A 17,969-nucleotide genomic window follows, 5' to 3' on the forward strand; every position below is an offset into this window, starting at 1 on the left:
ATTTCTTGATTTCGAGAGAGAATGGTTTAATCTTTCATTGTGGAAAGTTTAGGTAAGTGTTTAAGTCTTAAAATTTTGAGACGTGTAATACGTCAAAAGAAATAGTAGGCTATACTCAAATCCGACGAATCTACAGCTCCGTATAAGCTGCAACTTTTAATTTATTTTCCAGTAGTTTCGTTCTGTCAGTTAATTAATTCTGTTAGTTAATTACAGATCCTTGTTGTACTCGCAGAATCATTTCAAATACCTGATTTGTCAACAGAACCCGACTGCGTGAAATATCCATTTAAAGTTGACATTAATTTTAGTTCGATCTGTAGAGTCACTTATATTATTCAGATTGTACACAATATATCGCCATGGCGAGGCTAATTTTTTGTATGTCGACACTATTCTGGAGAAGAATAATTAAAAAAATGTACTCATTGATATAGAACAAAGAGGGACATAAAAGTACATTACCAAATGTTATTAGCTTCTGTCCTTAACGGACACGAACTTTTTGACAGTAATTCAAAGTTAGTTATGTAAACCCTTTTTTAGAGTATTAAAGGCCTGTGTTTGCACCAGATTGTCTCACTAGAAAATTTACCCATCAGATACAATTTCAATGGGAAACAAAAGGCTATCACACCTCCATAATCCTCTTACAGACTAGAACAAAGGCAATCCCAGGGATCGCGAACAGTGCCTTTAAAGACAATTAAGCTTATGTTGAATTTGGTGCGGATTTCCCAAGTTTTCGAAGGATTTTAATGTTAATGTTTATCCAAAATTCCTTCATATCGTAATTGTGGCTCGATTAATCAAACTAATTGCAACAATTCGCTTCTTGTTCCAAAATATCCGTGCATTCCGAGAAAAGGCGAGGTTAATTTCTACAGCCACGGCCGAATACGGCTTGTCGTTGGGTAACAGACGAACCGATCCACACCAATGAAGCCTAACTGTGTGTAACGTTAGACAGCGCTGAACAATTGTCTTCCAACGACTTTTAATAACCGTGTACTGTTAATATTGGGCGGGCCCTGGAGCAGTGTACACGATGATTAACTCGTCTACAGTTTGAGAGCGCTGTATGGAGCACTGGCAACAAGTCATGTGACCGCTTCTTCTTTTTCCCATGCGACGATCTGTATGTCAGGAGCGGAAAATTATCAATAAAAAATTCAAGCGTATCGAGATGGGCTTCCAGCATCGATGATTACTTCAAAACGACTCATACAGATGGTGTCAATCAGAGTGGATAGTTGGCTTTCATAGTGCTTCCCTCAGTTGTCTATATTAAGGTCGGTGCGCACGAACGTTTCCCTTTAATCAATAGCTTTAATATCGTGAAGAGTGCCGCGATGTATGGCCATCACTTTACTTGATGAAGGGCAGCTGTCCCGCGTAGTCGTCGGTTTGAAGACGTAATAGGTATGTCCTCTTTGTCGTTGCGTTGTTACTGATAGTAACGTTCCTTTTATCTCGAGTCTTTCATTTCTTTTTACATCCTGTTATCACTTAGCGGGCGTTTTTGTCTTTTTAACTAGATACAATTGCAATTGCGATGGGATATTGGTCGACTGGAGGAAAAGACACATTCTAATATACTCCATCATAGTGATATATTCACAATACAGATCGACTTAGCCATTCAATTCCTTTAAATTGTCTTTTTTGTGTAGGAAGCAGCTTAAACATTGCTAGACTAAGGCAAAGTGTTATGGAAACCACTTTAGTTCTTTCCAAAGCATTGCAGTCAATGTGTTAAATTAATAATTTTCATGAGCTTCTCGCATCATCTGTTGCCAATTGGAGTGACGGAGCCGACGTCGATACACCGTAACTCACAGGAGCTGTAAGTTGTTCGCTTTTTTCAACAAGTTTGAGCGAGTACCCGCGAAATATTTCGAAGGGGACGTCGCTTTTCTCTGAAGGTGCGTAGCACATTCGACGTTAACTTTTCACGATATATGAATTTCTAAAGCAGTCGGGCATTTGGATGCTTTATCGGAAAGAAAGAAATCTGTCCGCAAAGTGACTTTGTTGGCATCCTAATATTAGCTTGATGCTTCATGTATAATTATTTAAAATGGAACAGTAGCGATTCCGATTTCAATTTCCGGCCATTCTTTCATTTCCCCGCTCGTTAACCCTGACTTTTAAGAACTGCTGGCAAAATACAATTTAAGTTTTAAGAAAACTGAGTTAGAAAATCAGTTAAAGCACAGCTTTCTGATTTTGCAAAGAAAAAGATAAAAAAAAAATATTCTTAAATCAAAAACGAAAGCAACCCACTGTTCCCTATCGTGTATGTCCAAACTTCCCACTTGTTATCGGGGCAGTTATTACTAAACGTAATTCTTTCAAATACAGCTGCTTGATTGATCTTTAATTATCGACTTTGAAACGATACCCGATAAATAGCGATACGCTCTGAATCACAAATTGCGTTGAAAGCAGACTCGACTTAATAAGTGTTTATAGCTTCGTATCACTCGGTATTTTAATCTATCGCTAATTGATAATCGAAAGAGGAGGGGTCAAGGTTTAGTTATGACAGATTGCGGCAAGCAATCAGAACTGACATTTTCTTTTAAACAAAAGCGGGACTTGGGGCTATGATGTACAGTGACTCAATGATATTCGTTGTCAAAGTAACAAAATAGTAGGTTTTTTTTAATTTTCTACATCTGCGAGTGACTGCGTTATTCGCTCCCTACTTTTGCGCCAGAAGTGGAATGTATCGCTTATTGCGATTGTAACACTGTTGTTAAATGTAGCATTGTATGCGACATTTGCATCTGCCGACAGGAAATCTGAAATATTCTGTCCCTTTTTGGCCTATGCTTATTGTTGCAACTTATGGTCAGACCGGGATCCCTTAACATGTCAGTTTAACAGTTTAAGGTATAATGCGCCCCGGGGACAGATATTCGGTCTCTTAAATTTCTACAATTCTTTCCTGGTCTACTGCTTTTTTTTGGGGGGGGGGGGCTCATTTGAAAGAAAAAAAAATCATCGTCTTAGTTTTTCAAAATCGAAGATTTCATTTTTCCCCATAGAGTTACAGGGATGGCGGCCATTTTGAATTTTAATTTTAATTTCAAATATCGGCAAATATTAGGTACTTCGTCTCTCTAGTACCGAACTTTGCACGATGACCCCTGCTTTTTATTCTTGATTTTGTCAGAGAATGGTTGAAAGTTTCACTGAGGAAAGTTTGAGTAGTAGTTTTAGTCTTTCACTCTTGAGGCACGTCCTACCTTAAGTGATAAAATCTGTCATTATGAAGCATTAACTTTGCCGTGTTATGTTAACGCATAGACAGTTTCTCGACTGTCTATGGTTAACGGTAATTCTCGTCCAAAATATTGGACAATTATTTACTGTTGTATATTAATGCACGGACTGTAACATCATTCGGAATCAGACTCAATTACACAGTTTTAAGGATATGGTTTAGTTTGTAGTACCAACTGTGATCAATCCATGACTCCGTGTGTCGACGAGTCCCCTGAAAATTGATGCATGGATGACGCTTATAATTAGGGATAGATTAGATTTCATAATCAGACTCTTCTGAACATACCCGCTTCATTACACGCTCCACGTCTTGCCCTCTAATCAAATTATGACTTACCTCTTGAAGGAGGAGCTCCGCTTCCAAAACGTCCAATTTCCTCCATTCCAAAACTGCAGAATCTGTTACGCTTCTCAAAACGGAGAACGCAAAACACAAGGAAAGATTCCATGCAAGTATTGTCTGCCTTTTCCCCTTCAAAGGCAAAATAAGATTCAAGTTAACATCCCATCAAACGAACCCATTCCTTATCTCTGGTCTCAAGGTTGTAGTTCGCCCCAAGCTTCACCATGAACGATAATATCTGACAGCGCGGCATATGTGATACGGGTAATTATTCATTTTCAACACAGCAATTAACGTCAGATAAGAGGAAAGGCTCGTGAGAAATGAGTTACCCTTTTGTTTCGTAAAGGAAGTTTACTGTAAAGCGTCATTTGCAACAGTACGCGGCTCATTTACAGGGACAGCCCGAGGGGTAGGGTCTTCCTACCAGTAGTAAACTCAAAAGGTAAAAGAGGCCGTATTTGATCTTTGTCTGGCGTTTAAAATAGTCCTGGTTCATTAAGAAGTTTAGTTCTAAATACTCAAGCAGTGTTCCTCATCATGAGAAAAGAATGTCTGGGCTATGAGAAAGAGTTCGGACATCCAAAGAACTACGGTCATCTGCTCTGCGCATGTACTTTTTCTTTATAAATGGTGTATCTCTGCAATGACATTTAGCTGAGGTCAGTAAAAAAGAATACCAAAAATGTTGCAATCATGGAAGCTAAATGGTTTTCTTTCCTCTACGATGTGTATCAGTAACACAATTGTCGTATGAGATCCATGACCGCATTCCCGCTAATTTCTCTGATCGGTCCTGAGTGGCAGGTCTTTGCAGGCTTATCGACTCAACATGTCGATAATTTCTGTTGTCAGATGTTCTGAATTATGAGGGCAGTTCCAAGACATTTTGCAGAATTATTCGGCAGTACCGCAATGCGTTGAAATCCAGAGTATTCTCATGACGATTTTCCCCGACAAAGAAATGACCGAATATCGACAAAATTGTTGTCAGCGGTGTATTGGCTTTAGTATAATTGAGTCGTTTTGTGTAATCTTTGATTTAAAATCATCGAACCCGTATCCGCACGATCGATATGGCTGTTGCAGTCGAAACCTGTCTGAAAACTTTTTAAGTGTATGGATCAAATCTTTCTAGTAGCGTATGTGAAGTATTGTCTTCGGGAAAAGAATGAAGAAATACACCACCCTCGTTGGTAAGGAAACTATATTTTCTTCACAGAGGGCTTTTATCAGTTTCCGCAGGGCTAACAGAATCAAACCGAGACGATAATAATATTCAACCAATGCAACTTGAATGTAAGGTTTCTCATGAACTGTCCACCTTATGCAACGGAACGTCGATTTGCTTAAGCGATTCAGCGACTTCATTATTCACCTTGCTAGAAAAAGTAATTTTCCGGCGAAACCTACCATCGCGGACTCTTGTCTGATATAGAGACACTCTCCATAAGAAATAGAAATATCTAGTAAGGAGGATGAGCCTCGGGGACAGATATTGGGACTCAAATTTTTACAATTCTTTTCTGATCTAACTCATGTAGAGGCTCATTTTAAAGGTCTTGGGGTAAGGAAAAATTCACCGTACGTTTTTTTTTCTTCAAAAATCGAAGTCTTTATGGAGTTAACACAGGGATGGCCGCCATTTTAAGTGTCAAATATTACTAAATATCGGGTGATTTGTTTCTCTAGTACCAAAATTTGAACGATGACCATCGAAATTTATCCTTGATTTTGAAAGAGAAGTGTTGAAAATTTGCTTTCGAGATGCGTACCACAAAGTAGAATACGATTCGGGGACACTTTTTATCTAACAGTCTTTTCTTTTCAATATTTACTGACCTGTTGCTTTTGGGAGACTCGTTTCGAATCCCATGGATTAAACGGAAATTTTCGAAAATTTGATTTATCTCTAGAGAGTTAAAGGTAAACTGTCACCTGTTCCAATTTTGCCACAGTTACCATGGAAAGAGAAAATCTAACCAATCACAGATTTTAAGTGGGTGGCCGCTTTTTTAAAAACAGCGCCCTCACATGAGCAATTTGAATACCAAGGAACGCCCCTTTGACCATATATGGGAATATTTAGATAACAGGTGACTGTATCCCTTTAACAGGGTAAAACGGTCATTTTGAAATTCAAACACTAGAACATTTTGTCTCTCTAACCATAATGCGCGGTGACTAGTGAGTTGTACTCGACTAAAGAACTGTTTGAAGTTTCCATTGGTAAAGTTTGAGCAAAAGTTTTCAAATAGTTCAAATAGCATAGTCACGAAACTGTTTATGAATCAAATTTTAGACACACGGTGTTTTCCGCAGGCTGCCTGAAGGCTAAAAATAAGCGTCCTCGTCTGTTCGACCCGTGGACGTACCCAGTCTGCCAGTTATCGCTTCAGTGGAAAATCTAGTGATGTGTCGTGAATATTTTGTATTACAGTATTGAACTCGACAAAATACAATAAGTGCCACGCAGTCGAACGTACAGGGTAATGCGGTCATTTTGAAATTCAAACATCGGCACTATTTGTTTTTCTAACCATAAACTTTGCACGGTGACTTGGCTGCGCTGTGATAACTTTGACGTTGAATGTTATCTTGACATCATTGAATGTCGGAACGTCACTGTTCTAATCCATATTCCAGGTAGTTTGATGGTTAGTGATTCTGAAAACGTCAAAATAAATCAATGTCCCCCTAAAATTGATTTTAAAAGCAAAATCTAAGAACAAAATTGATTAATCTTCAGTCTAAAATGTAGATTTTTTAACTCTGACCGGAGATTAAGAAAGTATTACTTTTTATCCATAAATTCTATATTCTTAGCGTCCTACTAGATGCATTATGAGCGATATTGTCATCAGTTCCGTGGGCGGTCCACACAAACCGTGGATCTATTTAATTACGTTAATGTAGCATTGATTTATGGGCAAAGTAATAAAACTGTTGACTGCCGGGAATGACTGTAAAGTTTATGAAACATCCTCGCTATGTCGCGCAGATTCAGTCACGTGTTTTTTTTCCAGTTCGAACCATGCGATTCCTAATAAGGCTTGATAGCCCATGGGATTGGTCGATTAGGACTTAAAGAAAAGTTTTGATTGGACGTGTAGGAGGATATGATATGTTAATGACCTGGTACCTGTAGTTGAGAGACACGATGTAATACGTAAGGGAACATATCTATAACATCACAGAGATAAATTTCTCATTTTATGAACGTCATTGTGAAATGCGTAAACTTTAGAATAAAATCAGGTTTCTATTTCGACGAAATCTTACAGTCTTTCTCCGCCTAAAGCCTCCCTAGTTTCGTCGCTATTACCTGATGACCAAAATTAAACTTTTAAAATGTCTGATTGTGAAAGAATACCTAAAGACCCTCGAGTTATAGCGATCGTTCATCACATCACATCACCTCATAAAACCACTGGGATAATGCTATAGTCATTATTTGCCACGTAAAGTGGGAAAATGCTTGTGAAAGAGATCGTGAAATATGGAAAGATATAAAATAAGGAAGACGATATTCATTGAATGTTTTTTCGGTGGTGTACCATCAGGGTTCCCTAGTGTGTGTAAGCTAATAGATGCCGATTTGCTTGCGGCGCTACCCAAGCCTGAACATCGGTGATCTAGCTCTACATAAAATTGTTATTTAATTTATTATTCATTACTTTCTTACTAATAGCATGTGACCGGCGACGAATATGTAACAATTAGGCTTCTTATTGAAAGTGAATTAATCGTGTTATCGTTTGATATCTGGTTTCTTTCATTGCGGATGTATCACCTTTTTTTTATGAGTATTAGTTTAAAAATTCTTACTTGTGACGTCATGACAGGAACGATTCACGGGGACCTTTCATCGCTGAATGTGCATGAGTCAGGCGGTGCATCGATTGATCGAGATGGGGTCGATGCCCGACCAATAGCAAAATTATCGGTACGAGTAATGATGGAAATATGCAATTAATTGCCATAAGATTTATGAGATATTTTTACGGGATTCAACTGCGGCATTTTAGTTGACTTTGGTGTTCAGTTCAACATTTGAATGATTCCTCGTCTTTGGCGGGATAACCATGAGTTAACCGCTTCCATTTCGATAAAACACATATTGTATCTATAATCGATATTACCACATGCTTAGCTGTATACTCTTGACAATATTATATTTCGTATATATTTTGTCTCTAATATATTAACACTAGTCTCGAGTTGTTAAGCGTACATTGTGACAGCGAATAAAATCGGAGCAGACAAGCACTTTGTTGCCTATTACGAAATACCGAATGACAAGACGAACACTTCTGTCGAGAAAAACGACGTAAACGAGTTTGGGACTCTTGTCGAATACCGCTAACCAACAGCGCGAGTGCGAACATGACTGATGAGCCCATGCCCATGAAGCGATGATCATGTTTCCAGTTACTAACTCAGTGTTGACGAGTCGTGGATGATTGGTCCCTCAGTGGGTGTCACGTGGTCAACACGGTTCCAAACTCGTATATTCTCACTTCGGAGACATGGATTAAAGCCCGTACACGTTTCTGCCGCAACGTCGGTATTATGGACGTGTCACCCATGTACGGCCAGTGCACTGGACGACAATGAGCAAAAGTACTTCACCTGAGTTGATATCAATTTTAACTGCTCTACGACAAATGAGGTGCAGACATGAGATTAATGTTGATTTTAATTTAACTTGATTTATCCTCTTGATGAGTCGAACGAACGTCGTGGCCACTGAACACCTTTGATATGCAAATTATCTTAATACCATGCCTACCATAATCCCAAGCGTGAGTCACTCTATCCTAGCAATTTTCAACGCCGTTTTGATTGCGCACTTTGACAAATTAAATCTGATACAAGAAACAATTTCTCGAGAAAAAAACGAACATTTGGTAAATTATTGACTCAATGAGTAGAAAGTGTGAAACCGGCGTTTTTTTTTCAGAAACACGAACGCACATGACATGTAATATTGAAATAAGTATGGCAAATTCATTGTTTGCACCTTCTTAAGAATAAGAGCAGTCATAAAGGATTAATGTCTAAACAGTGACTTTATCGACTACTGTCCCATGCATCAACAAAATTTCTAACAACGTCGTCTTACCTTGCGAAAGTATCACTTACGGTATTTCAAGACTTTCAATGCAATCGTTCTACATATTGATGAGCTAATTACATATGCAAAAAAGTATTTTTATATTCAAATTACGAAACCCAAACACTCAAATAAGTTTTACCCGTTCTCGGCGTATTATTTCGTTTTATCTATCTATCTATCTGTCTGTCTGTCTGTCTGTCTGTCTGTCTGTCTGTCTGTCTGTCTATCTATTCTATCTGTCTATCTATCTATCTATCTATCTATCTATCTATCTATCTATCTATCTATCTATCTCTCTGTCTGTCTGTCTGACTGTCTATCTATCTACTAATCTATCTATCTATCCATTTATCTATCTATATGCAAATATCAAATTAATATTCATTCAATTGACAACAAGTAAGGGATTGGCATTGGACCTCTTCACATATTTAATGTTGGTTATGCAATACTAGAGGGCGCTTAATTCATGAAAAGGGCACGCACGAAAAGGGTGAAATCATGACCCTTTATGTCACAGTAATTTCGTTGTACATAACCTCGGTATAATCAACTTCTCTTAGGAATTATTTTTTCTGATGCAAGGACGTCATTTACACATATCTACGGTCTTTTAATGTCCGTTGTACTCCTGAGCAAGTAACTATGCACGACTTGTTGTCATGGTGACAAAACTTAAGCATTTGCAAGGCCGAAAATATACGTAAAAGACACTTATCAGGTTAGTAGTATACATGTTCAACTTTACCATCTAACTACTTGTACCACAGCCGCTCAATACTTTGTACAAACTAAAGTAGAACAAAATTTGTAAAAAGTCAATAATGATGACGATAGCTTACGGCATGATTTATTTGCTTTAAAGTATGTCTATAAGCTTGACTACGATAGAACGGATTTTGATCATACGAACGTAAAAATAACCGATCGACTTGTATCGTCGTTCTTCCTGTTATGGTAGTGTTTTCCGATTAAAAGCTTAGGAAAATTGCCCTTCTCATGTTTACTATGCCCCGGGATAGTGCGGGAAGCCCATCGTAAACGCAGTCGATTCCTGCGCTATATTATGAATTGCAGTCTGCTTCTGTGAAAATCGCATGGACGGAGAAGCCCCTCAACATGGGTAGAGTGTAATCAAGGTCTGAACCGACCGTGAATTAAGTGCTGACGTATACCGCAAGGTCCTTGTGGCATGATAAGTTTACTTGCTACTTTCTTAGTCTGTCTTATGATATCACAAATACAACTGATCAACTTGTTTCCTTTTGTCATGTCTATAGAGCCGAAATTGCGGGGACTTTTGAGCTGTATTTTTCACTTTAAATAAACTTTTAAAATGAATAAATAAAGAGATCTAAGTAATAAAATCAGTAATCAACTAACTTAGTCGCTGAGTCCATAACAAGGTAACTAATAACTACCTAGGTTGAATAGTAGGTAAGTAGTCGGTAACTACAAGTAAGTAAGTAAGTAAGTAAGTAAGTAAGTAAGTAAGTAAGTAAGTAAGTAAGTAAGTAAGTAAGTAAGTAAGTAAGTAAGTAAGTAAGTAAGTAAGTAAGTAAGTAAGTAAGTGCGGGAGAAACAAAGCAACCAACTTACTGACATATTGACTGGCTGACATATATACTGACTAGCTAGACAACATTCGCCGTTCAGATATATTCGCTTGTTTTATTTCCGTACTGGTGATACACGCAACAATAATTTTCCTATACTGGTGTTCTCAGTGTGCCATCTCACTAGTTGAATTTTCGGAGTAAGATCGGAAATCAGGAGTGGGTTTTCATCAAGAATTGGCTTCCATCTTGTTTTAGGGTAATCTGATTAAAATCCGATGTAGAGACGGCGACGTTCTCATCTATGCGTGCTCTTTGCCGCTCTCCTTTGGTTGCTGGTCGCCTAAACGAGAACGGCAGAGAACAAGCAAAGGCGAGAACGCGCCATCTCGACATCTGATTTTAGTGTGGTTGGCTGTAGGGATGGTTCCTTATATTCTACAACAAGCATGTGTACTGCAAAACGTAGTGAAGTCACATCAATACGTTTGCTTTACTTTGTGTCGGTCCAGGCCGTCGGGCGTTTCTTGAGGAGAACTACGGGGAGATCGATGCAAGTGAAGATGAAGATTATCGTATTTTATCGAATATTTTATTTCGTCGAATGTTAGATTTGATTTTTTTATCCGGCTTGAATGGTTTGTTCAGCCTTCATAGAGTATGCCGTTCCCTCATCAGTGTTTTGATTCTCTTAATGGTCAACGAGGTTGTTTCGTCGTGTTTGCTAAATGACATGGGAATGCCGTTTGGTTGAAGAGTGATTTTGACTCCAACGACGACACCACGTCTGTCAATTTGGAGTAGAGTTCGTGTTTAGTTATACACTGTGGTTAGTATACGAGGAAGTTGTGTATCATGTGTGCTGTCTTTCCCTTTTGCCATCAATTGTCTCTGTTTCATGCAATTTGTCGTGAAAAATAGTCTCTTGTCATTACATATCGCCTTTCTACGTCATGCGAGTCACAGGAATTCGCTCATCGTCGTTTTCATCGGCCAATCGGTATCGTCACTAGGGGAACACGCACAAACAAGTGCGTCATCAAAAACCGTTTGATGAGTCGGACAATTCATATTGAAAGATGACCGACACGCCTCTTTTAACATACAAGGATGTATGCAGATTTACGGTAACCGGGTAACTTTTAGACAACTACCGGTATAACTGTCATAAGCTGTGTAAAGTATAGGCTAGACCATGGAAGTACCTTGTGGGGAGGCGTATGGGAAGTCGTCTCATCGCCTTCCTAACTACAGACATCTATGAAATGTCTCTGGATCTGCGTGGCTATATTTCTTCGCCAATTTCCTGAAAAATCTGCCAAGTATCATAGGTCTCCATCGTTGAAGCCTTGGAATATTGCCCCAGGATAAGACGATCGAATTTTCTGGATTTGAAGGGAAAGATATCAATCTTAGGTAGGTTCATAGTACTTATTGCATCAGGGACTTTGCAATTTTTAAAAAATTTAGATAAGTTATTTTTTACGTGGAAGACAAAGAAACCAAACCTTGAAACTGCTTGAAGACAAGTGACGCTCCACATAACATAAATTTGTTGAGTTAAAGAAGCTCTCCTGTATTATCGTTTAATTTTTTTGAATCTTCTATGGCTGTTTCTAGATCGTCGATCACTTTGAGCCCGCTCCACTTCCAAACGCATATTTACGGAACATATGACTTTAGGGTGTATGTGTAGTGGGGGGGGGGGGGGGGTCTTTCTTATTTCTTCCTGTATCTTACAACGCCTTTTCAATCATATACCAAACTGTTAAAGGCGCTGGAAAAACACACGGTGTAGAAAACGAACGAAATACGAGGCTCAAGATTGTGCAAATCAACCCGTAACATCATAATTTACTCTAAATCAGATGGAAAAGATATGTCACCAAAAATGATGGAAGAAACTTATAAAATTACGTCAGTCATTGGAAAATCTATACATTTCACGGTTATACAAAATATTGGACATTGGGCAAAAGAATTATGATAGATATGAACAACGCTGATAGGATTAAAATGAAACCTAGACAAGGAAACCTGCTTATTTGATGAAGTTAATATTATACAATTATAGTACTTTAACTTTAGGTAGCTCTAAAAATAAGAGCTCTGAAGTCGTATTTACTCAAAATGTCAATGTCAACTACAGTTTCTTGTCCTGCTATCCCCAGCATGTTTAAACACCAACCATTTAGCTCGTCAATACAGCGTCCAGGTATATGTAAACTACACCGTGATTGTTTACATTTGAAATCTAGTCCAGACGACAATTCACTTGTTAACAATTGGCTGAGTTTACAAGCTGAATACCGTGCATCCCAACAAGCTTTAGGGAGTAGAACAAGAAGCTGTATTGACATTAAAAAACAAAAATAGTTAAAACCCTACCAAAAGTTAAAGTATTCTCTGTGGCCCTTTAAGTCCTCATTCACATTGAATTTTATTCGTAGATTTTCTCTCTGTCATATTTTTGTCACCCTTAGAATCAACGAACTTGAGAGAACTGTCTTAACTTTTAATGATATAGAAAAACACTCGCGAAGGATTTTTTCTTAAGTAGACTGATTTGCAGCAATAACTTGTGAAAAATGTCTCGAAATGCTTGAGAATTGCTTCTCTGACTTCGAAAGACCATTTACGCTACAAACGTGTATGTCCCGTTGCTAGCCAGGGGAGGGATCATGTTAGCAAACGAAATCCCACCGATCAGCTATTCGGTTGTTTATTGGACTCGCGATAAACGCATGCAAGGCTTTTGAAAATATTTAGAAGTAAATAAGTGCCTGTGTGTTGAAAGCTGTACAAAGTATCAATGGCTAGATTACGTTTACGTACCAAACCGACCTATTCCTTTTGTACCTATATTGGGATTTATATACCAGGCGATGCCCCTTGGCAGTGCCACTCTTGCGGTCTCAAAGATCTAACCAGAGTATTAGATATGATTAGCGTGTGTATGGCATCAATGTGCAAGATAACTTGAACCGTTTGACGATGAGAAATGTGCCCCTGCATGAAATTATAATAGTGAACATTGTAGCCATTGGCAGACGGTGAAGTGATATTTTTAAGTCATGATACCTAGATAGGTGAAATTGTTTTCAGATTTTTCTATTAACCATAGCCACGCCCGTAACAACTGCAAATGTGCTTGAGGAAATACAGAATAATACTAGGACATTAAGACTAGTGTTCAGGGTGTACGTACAGACCTTTCTCGATGAGGTGACTGAAAGCCTGGAGTATTTTCTTACAAGTTGTAAAAGGGCAGTGCGAATGACACCCCTTACCCAAAGAGTCGAACTACTTGAAATCACAGAGGCTAGGCATTGTTCTACTGTTCACTATTATAGATGTTTCGATCTGTGAATTCACCGTCTGAACTTTGACTAGCGTTTTACTGTTCTCCCGAAGTTCCGTTTATGCTTGGCGTGAATACCAGGCGGTAAGACTCGCCGAGACCTTTGATAATCTATTCATGTGCCATTTTGTTGAGCAGGGCACTCATGTATTGGCGATTGAAGTACAGAACTTTGCCGTCTTTAAGATACATACAATACAACTAGTGAAGTTGTTTGTAATGACCGAAGAGTTAGGCGAAAAGTGATTCATATAAAAAGTTTGGTACAAAGACTACACGGATACATAGACGCATACAAAGCTGTATAGATAGATAGACAAACAGATAGATAGATATATACATACATATATACATACATCATAGACACACATATAGATGCGTACATAGATACATACAAACATAGATATATACGTACACACACGTGATATATATATATATATATATATATATATATATATATATATATACACAAAATGTATACATTGTGCCCTCCCGGTTTCACCCTAAGGGCTTTCTGGCAACACTCTGAAACTTGCGCGCCCCTCATACTATATATATAATATATATAGTATATATATATTAAATCGTTTGTTGTTGATTTGCAAAACCTTTATTGCTCTTGATGACTAAGATTCCAATGGGATACGATTTCAATAAAGGCTTACTTTGCACACATACATACATACATACACACATACATACATACATACATACATACATACATACATACATACATACATACATACATACATACATACATACATACATACATACATACATACATACATACATACATACATACATACACACACACACATACATACATACATACATACATACATACATACATACATACATACATACATACATACATACATACATACATACATACACACATACGTACATACATACATACATACATACATACATACATACATACATACATACATACATACATACATACATACATACATACATACATTTATACATACATACATACACACATACGTACATACATACATACATACATACATACATACATACATACATACATACATACATACATACATACATACATACATACATACATACATACATACATACATACATACATACATACATACATACATACATACATACATACATACATACATACATACATATATACATACATACATACATACATACATTCAGCAGTACATACATGCATTCATGCATTCAATTGTCCGCGTATCATATTTGTCAGTTAAGCTTAAATCATTATATCATTAACGTAGCGTACTCACGATTTTAGGGGAAAAGTTAAACCCCGGAAAAAATAGAAAGAAAGGATGAATAGAGAAATAACGAAAGAAAAGAAATAACATACTGATTATGACATTAATCATGATCAATATAAGTGATATTTAGTAAAATTATTATTAATATGCAAATTGGACCCTGTGTCTCATCGCATGCTACTTGCCACACTACCGTCTCGCATGGATGTCTCGTGTTAATTCTAGTCTTGTCGCGCGATATTCGCCACTCTGCAGTCGTTGTGGATCATGGATAGAGGCATTCCCTGTCAAACTGCCAGCCCGTGTTCATACGACACGGTCTAGCTAATCTATGCAGGTAGCTGACGCCTGTAGTGAATAGACAGAAAAAAGGGGCGATTCCAATTTCAGAGAAAGTTCTCGATAATAGGGGAAGATTTAAGCGTGTACCACTAGCGGAGCCTTCATCATGAATGGTTGCACTGGCAACTTCCAGTCACTGCAGCCGTATATCTCAGGCTTTATGGCCGTAAAACGGTAAGGTGATTCACCATATATTCTCTATCTTCATGGCAGGCACCATACGGCATGCATGCAAACGACAGCGTCCGTGAACGGGGACACTTGCCTCAAAAGTGAGAGACCTGGGACAGTTGAAGGGTTCGGAAACAATTAGGAGACGATTTTGACAAGCCGTTAAATAGCTTTCAAACTTCTTTGTCATCTTTATTCTGACTTGACGCCGATCACCTGCAGATTTTTTTATCATAATTCTTACGAAGACGTAATTCATCGAGGTTAGATTATTGTAAAAGAGAAATATTGAATGTCCTCCCGGTCGCGGAAATTAGCACACCTTTGACCCTTCTGAAGGTAGAAAGATGTGGCAAGCCGTGCATTTTGTAACGGAGTCAGTGTGTAGTGGCTATATTATCACCTAAAAGGTATTATATTACTTGTGCTGCCGATCGTGTGACATGATCAGCCGTAAATCAACCATACGTTATTTGCGAGCGCGAGCGGTTAAGGTGACGGTCTCGCTTCAATGTTAGCACATGGTAATTCTTGTATGTTTTTTACGCTAGATACAACATCATCGCACTGTGACAACGACTGATCGTTGCGGTTCGAGAAACTGCCGCATGCGATGGTCCTGAACGACCATCCGGCGTTTGCCAATCTGTTTTTTACCTTCCCAGATCACCTGAATATTAATGAATCATTGGTTGTCGATAGGTTGTTGTCGCCAATTTTTTCCTTGGATGGCATAAATCCCGCCTTTGAAAGAAAGTGGCTATTGGGTTGTTATGCAGGCCAGCGTACACCAGCCGTACAAAAAGTATTTGCCTTGTAGGTGCAAATGTTATAAATGCTGGAATTCAAAAATGTCAAAAGACGGATGTTTGGCGTAGAGACGGTTTCGGACTAACCAGATGTTCCCAAACATAAAAGTCGGGCTTAGGTGTGTCTGACGTCTGATGTCATGGCTTACTTTCCCATACAATTAATCTCATTTCGGTTGTTTTGACGTCCCTTCATGTGTGTCCAACATGCTAGTTTACACTTCTCGGTTTTCCGACCATTCATCGCCTACGCACCTCAACGAGACATTGCAGGTAAGCAGGCCTTCCAGGGTGTCATGCGGACCCGGGACATCCCTTACACTTAACTAACATTGCTCTTAAGTTAAAATGGCAAAACTCTAACGTGAACGCGTTTTGGAATCATCTTCTCTGGTCGGGTGCCAAAAGTTGCTGTTCGTCAGCGCTTACCTTAACGCCAAAACCAAACAACGACAGAACAAAAAGTAGTATGCGAAAGAGTGTTGAATTATCACAAAAAAAACCTTGACAACTAAAAAACAAAAAAAAACAAAAAAAAACAGCCCGGCCGTTATCTGTGTTTCTTTAGCGAACAGATAGCGCCATTGAAGTCGGATCATGAAGACAACGGGGCAACTGAATGGGACAGATACTGACTGAACGTAAATCTCAGGTACAATCACTGTCGTTGACATGCCGTCTTAGGCTTTGGGATAAGAGCCTTTCTGACGTCATTTTCCGATATCATGAGCAACAAAGAAAGTGACTAGGTTGATATTGGCACAGGAGACCGAGCGATGGTAGCTTTCAATTCATCACCTGTAAGGCGGCGTGTATTAAGGTATATACGAGTAATGACCTGTTGTACAACAAGACAAGGAGGGAAATATCATTGTCTGTCGTTGAATGTAATCGTCACCGCAGATGTAATGGGAATTAATTTCCCATTAAAAGATCACTCCAATAAATAGGGGTTACACTATACTACTTGCTGAGGGAGCTGGGAAAAGTAACTTTTTTTTCTCTGTACAGATACATAATCACAATGGCCATGATTTTCAACATTACGTCTCATGGTTTGTCGCTGATAGCTGATGATCTAGCGATGGAAACTGGTTGGTGGGTTGGGGAGAGGTTTTCCATATCATTCCGCGTTTTTTTTTCCTGTCTGGCATAACGTGTGACATTGACTGATTCATTCACTTAACTCTAATCGATGTGATAAATTACACCGACGTAATCTGAAGCAGTGGCGAACGATTGACCTAAAAATCGCCCGGGAGTCGTCCCTGAAGGCGGCCATGTCGTTATTGAGCATTCGTTATTTACGGGGAGGGGGGGGGCCGGTGGAATTTGAGCGACAAATGAAACGTAAAAAGCGACCCCCCCTCCAAATCAAATTTCTAAAATTTGACCCCCCTCAATTCATCAATTGTAAAATGTGACCCCCCCATGAAAAAAAAAAATTCATCAGATTTGATTCATTAACCCTTTGCACCCTGTGGCCCCGGGCTGAAAAAGTTTCCTCACATACTAGTGAATCAACATTTTGGTGAAATGCCAAAATCAAATTTTTGCACACACATGAACTTGTAATCGCTGTAGTCTAATCAAGTACACTAATATCAATAATCAAGAGTACATAAATACACAGATTTACCTAGTTTTATATTGGAAAAAAATATTCATAGTTTCCATATATACAAGATAGTGAA

General features: G+C 38.5%; 1 protein-coding gene across 4 annotated transcripts in view; it reads left to right on the forward strand.

Moving 5' to 3' along the window:
- The window catches only part of LOC139145216 (solute carrier family 35 member G2-like), a 42,530-nt gene that overhangs the window by 10,371 nt on the left and 14,190 nt on the right, over positions 1-17,969 (forward strand). The window contains exon 1 of one of the 4 annotated variants that reach the window (XM_070716219.1): positions 1,321-1,422. The exons of 1 other annotated variant lie outside the window; for it this stretch is intronic. The gene's annotated coding sequence lies outside the window, so the exon portion shown is untranslated. Of the gene's footprint in view, positions 1-1,320; positions 1,423-11,496; positions 11,729-15,324; positions 15,470-17,969 lie in introns of those variants that run through there. 2 more of the 4 variants (XM_070716220.1, XM_070716218.1) reach the window with 2 other exon arrangements.

Source organism: Ptychodera flava, chromosome 12, assembly GCF_041260155.1.
Source record: "Ptychodera flava strain L36383 chromosome 12, AS_Pfla_20210202, whole genome shotgun sequence".
Classification (NCBI taxonomy): Eukaryota; Metazoa; Hemichordata; class Enteropneusta; family Ptychoderidae; genus Ptychodera; species Ptychodera flava.